Source organism: Macaca fascicularis, chromosome X (assembly GCF_037993035.2).
Source record: "Macaca fascicularis isolate 582-1 chromosome X, T2T-MFA8v1.1".
Lineage (NCBI taxonomy): Eukaryota > Metazoa > Chordata > Mammalia > Primates > Cercopithecidae > Macaca > Macaca fascicularis.
Genome location: NC_088395.1, coordinates 130,356,864 through 130,362,102, shown reverse-complemented (window position 1 = coordinate 130,362,102; position 5,239 = coordinate 130,356,864). Strand labels below are relative to the sequence as shown.

At 41.1% G+C, this 5,239-nt stretch overlaps 1 non-coding gene across 1 annotated transcript; it reads right to left on the bottom strand.

Annotated features, from left to right (window-relative positions):
- Positions 1-1,607: 1,607 nt before the first annotated feature.
- Positions 1,608-1,713, bottom strand: LOC123571520 (small nucleolar RNA U13). Its single transcript, XR_006695671.2, has one exon. It is a non-coding gene; the product is annotated as a small nucleolar RNA U13 (small nucleolar RNA).
- Between the last annotated feature and the right edge of the window lie 3,526 nt (positions 1,714-5,239).

The window sequence follows — 5,239 nt, the reverse complement described above, 5'->3', positions numbered from 1 at the left end:
CGTGAACAGACACTTTTCAAAAGAAGACATATATGCGGCCAACAAGCATATGCAAAAAAGCTCAACATCACTATCATTAGAGAAATGTAAATCAAAATTACAATGAGATGCTATCTCACACCCCAGTCAGAATGGCTATTATTAAGAAGTCAAAAAAATAACAGATGCTGACGAGGTTGTAGAGAAAAGGGAACACTGACACACTGTTGGTGCAAGTGTAAATTAGTTCAACCATTGTGGAAAGCAGTATAGCAATTCCTCAAAGAGATATAAACAGAACTACCATTCAGGCCAGCAATCCCAATACTGGGTATACACCAGAGGAATATAAATCATTCTACCTTAAAGACACATGCATGTGAATGTTTATTGCAGCACTATTCACAATAGCAAAGACATGGAATCAACCTAAATGCCCATCAATGTCAGACTGGATAAAGAAAATATGGTACTTACACACCATAGAATACTATGCAGCCATAGAAAAGAATGCAGTTGTGTCTTTTGCGGGAACATGGATGGAGCTGGAGGGTATTATCCTTAGCAAACTAATGCATTAACAGAAAACTAAATATTGCATATTGTCACTTTTATGTGAGAGCTAAATGATAAGAACTCATGAACACAAAGAAGGAACAACAGACACTGGGGTCTACTTCAGGGTGGAGGTTAGGAGGAGGGAGAAGAGCAGAAAAAATAACTATTGGGTACTAGGTTTTATTTACACTTGGGTGATGAAATAATCTGTACAACAAACCCCTGTGAAATGAGTTTACCTATATAATAAACCTGCACATGTACTTCTGAACCTAAAATAAAAGTTTAAAATAAAGATTTTTACAGAAGCTTCCCAGGGACTGAAATTGCTAGGGGAGCTTTCAGAACTCTTGGCCTGAAGTAAGTGAGGCAATTTCCAGTGTTCTCTCCCCATTTTGTTCTACACCTCATCCTTCACTTTCACAGTCCATCCTTGGTACTCAAGGTCTTTTCTGATTTCTCATCAAAGTTAACCAGTCTTCCCAGGCATGGTGGCATGTGCCTACAGTCCCAGCTACTTGGTAAACTGAGGTGGGAAGATACCTTGAGCCCAGGAGTTCAAGGCCAGCCTGGACAACATAGTGAGATCCTATCTAGGATACTGCATTGTGCTTAGCTGGCCTTCCTTTTAATCAGCAATAGACAACCAGAAGTTTGAGGGCAACCCATCTCTTGTTCAGGATATCCCTTGTTAGAGAAAGGCTGTTCTTACTTTTTACAAAACCATAAAGAGCATTAAAACTGGAAAGTCTGCCTAGTATGTTTGCTGGTTTCTGAGGACATCATTGCTCCACCGGTTCTTCTTCCACCCAACTCTTGAGATCCTGCCTCAGCAACTTTCTCCAACATTTAATGTGGCTTCTTCCATCCAAGAGTGGTTTCCTGCAATTTTTACATCTATACTTAGGGGAAATTAGAAACAATGCACAACCTCCAACAATCATTTAATGATTCCAGTGATGTTTCACCTCTGCAGCCTCTTCTTCTCTAAAGAAAACCATGGTCCTCTCTGGCTCTTCTTATGTTTGGTCTCCTGATCAAGTTCTTTCTTTCTTTTTTCTTTTTTTCCACATCAGATGGGTAATGTGCCAAGATGCCATGACAAGGTTTGAGGGAGACACATCTCACATAAGAGCATGAAAATCCAATCATCACACTTATTAACTACAAAAGAATCTGGTCAAGTTCTTTCATCTTTTTTCAGTTATCTCCCTTTTTTCACTGCAGGTGCACTCTCCACTTAACTTGCCCACCCTAGTAATTTTAAAAGGACCCAGTTTAGATAATGGCAATGTATCAGTGTTAGTTTCTTGGTTTTGAAAATGTACCAGGATAGGCCGGGTGTAGTGGCTCATGCTTGTAATCCCAGCACTTCGGGAGGCCCAGGCTGGCAGATCACCTGAGGTCAGGAATTCAAGACCAGCCTGACCAAAATGGTTCACAAAAGGAAGAGATTTGTGTCTTCTGGGGCAGGGGTGGGGGTGGTATTAGTGAAGGCATGGGATGCTATGTGGAAGTGAAGCCAAATGAAGCAGGATGTTATAATGTTCCTCTGTGTGCCCTTATGGATTAAAATCATCCCAGATACTTTCTAAGTCACATCATCTAGGACAGTTCTGGAGCAGGGGAGAAAGTAAGAGTCAGCTGTAGGGATGCATTGGAAGTTAGCTTTGGAGACGGGCGCAGTGGCCCACGCCCGTAATTCCAAAACTTTGGGAGGCCAAGGCGGCTGGGTCGCTTGAGGCCAGGAAATCGAGACCAGCCTGGCCAACATGGTGAAACCCCATCTTTACTAAAAACATAAAAATTAGCTGGGCATGGTGGCAAGCGCCTATAATCCCAGCTACTTAGGAGGCTAAGGTAGGAGAATCACTTGAACCTGGGAGGTGGAGGTTGCAGTGAGCTGAGATCATGCCGCTGCAATCCAGCCTGGGCGACAGAGCGAGACTCTGTCTAAAAAAAAAAAAAGAAAAGAAGAGAAAAGAAAGTTAGCTTTGGCCTTAATATTTGGCCAAAATCTGCTCTCACCTTTGGCCTTACCCTTTGGAAGGCCAAATGTCTACCTCAACACTACTTCTGCCATCCCAGAACTGGTGCAAGACGTGATCTTATATGTTATCATCACATATAATCAGTACCAAACTGTCGGTAATATGAACAAAGAATATAATTTAGGTTTATTGTTAATATCTAGGCATTTTCAAATGTAGGGAAGCATTCTAGATGTCAACTGGGGTGAAAACCTCCCCACATGCCTTATATGTTGAAATGTTTCAGTCCTTTGAAGTATAAATACATATTGATTATGGCAGGAGTTAAATGCTACAATACTTAATGGGGATTATGAAAGTATCTAATTTTGTGTACAAACATAGGAACTTACAAAAAGTTATTAATAAATAGGGAAATAGGTGAACAGTCAATACAAATATTAAGGGCCAGACACTGTGGCTTATGCCTGTAATCCCAGCACTTTGGGGGGTCAAAATGGGAAGATTGCTTGAGGCTAGGAGTTTAAGACTACAAAAATTTTTTTTAAACTTAGTCAGGTGTGGTGGCACACATCTGTAGTCCCAGCTATTCAGGAGGCTAAGGTGGGAAGACCACTTGAGCCCAGGAGTTTGAGGTTACAGTGAGCTATGATTGCACCACTGCACTCCATCCTGAGGCATAGAGTGAGATCCTGTCTCAAAAACCAAGAATAAAATAAAATAAAATATTAGGATAATATGCAGTAGCCAAATACATTTAAGACAATCATATTCTTTTTGAGCAAATACTTTTTTAAATTATAAAACAAAAATAAAAATTAGATATAATTCTAATCTTTGTAGAATTGTTTTTTTGTATCAGCATTTGGAACAATAAACAAAATAACCTTTAAGAATTGTATTGGCTGGGGGCAGTGGCTCACGCCTGTAATCCCAACACTTTGGGAGGCTGAGGTTGGTGGATTACCTGAGGTCAGGAGTTCGAGACCAGCCTGGCCAACGTGGCGAAACCCTGTCTCTACTAAAAATACAAAAACTAGCCCGGCGTGGTGGCGCATGCCTGTGATCCCAGCTACTCGGGAGGCTGAGGCAGGAGAATTGCTTGAACCTGGGAGGCGGAGGTTGCAGTGAGCTGAGATCACACCATTGCACTCTGAGTGAGACTCTGTCTCAAATAAATAAATAAATAAATAAATAACTTTATTTAATGTTCAGTTGTTTAATTATAAGGCCATGAGTGTTTTAAGAAAAAGTCTTATTTGAAAATCCTTCATAGCTTATGAAGACAAAATAAAAGCTAAATGTCAACTTTTCTGCCTCCAAATTTCATGAGGAAAAAAATCCAAAATCACATGCAACAGCCATGAAAAATCATGTTTCATCCAAATATAGTAACAAAGAATGTAATGACTATAAAGACAAGAAAGTGTTAGAGACAAGTAAGGTAACCAAAGCTCATTTGATTCTCATTAAGCAAGCTTCAAAAAAAACAGACTTTACAGGAATCCTTTAAGGCAATTCCTTATCGTGTTGAGTCTATGGAGTTTAAGAATCTAAACAAAACTTGTTGAAATGATGCTTATAGGCCGGGCGCGGTGGCTCAAGCCTGTAATCCCAGCACTTTGGGAGGCTGAGACGGGCGAATCACGAGGTCAGGAGATCGAGACCATCCTGGTTAACACGGTGAAACCTCGTCTCTACTAAAAAAATACAAAAAACTAGCCGGGCGAGATGGCGGGCGCCTGTAGTCCCAGCTACTCGGGAGACTGAGGCAGGAGAATGGCGTAAACCTGGGAGGCGGAGCTTGCAGTGAGCTGAGATCCGGCCACTGTACTCCAACCTGGGCGGCAGAGCGAGACTCCGTCTCAAAAAAAAAAAAAAAAAAAAAAGAAATGATGCTTATAGACTGCCAATCATTTTCAGTAGTTGAAATGGAAGGATTTTTGAAATGTGCCCAAGCTATGAATCTCAGGTACAAAATTCCTCCTAAAAATTAAGTTACTGAAAAGTGTTTTGTCTGAATTATATTCTACTGTGCACAAAAATGATTAGCAATACTATTAGCTATGCTACTTTTAAAATTTTGTGCATTGTACCCTTGGAAGTGCAAAATCAACCAGAAATCCTTTTTAAAATCAGAGCACAATGGATTAATGCTTTTGTTGTACTTTGCTTACAGTAGCAGTTAGTTATTGCTATGTTATTTTAAAAACCACCCAAAAACTTAGTGGTTTTAATAAAACACCATTTATTTGGCTAACAATTCTGCAGGTTGTCACTTTAATTCGGCTCAGCTGGGCAGTTCTTCCGGTCTTAGCTGGGCTCCTTCCTGCGTCTACGGTCAACTGTAGATGAGCTAGGCAAATCTGCTTCCGGAGTTTGACTAGATGCACACATGCAATGAATGCTAAGACACAGGTGGCAATTCGTAGATAATTTTTTTTTTTTTTTTTGAGATGGAGTCTCACTCTGCCACTCAGGCTGGAGTGCAGTGGTGTCATCTTGACTCACTGCAACCTCTGCCTCCCGGGTTCAAGAGATTCTCCTGCCTCAGACTCCTGAGTAGCTGGGATTACAGGCATGCACCACCACACCCAGTTAATTTTTGTATTTTCAGTAGAGGCAGGGTTTCACCATGTTGACCAGGCTGGTCACAAACTCCCGACCTCCAGTGATCTGCCCACCTCAGCCTCCCAAAGTGCTGGGGTTAC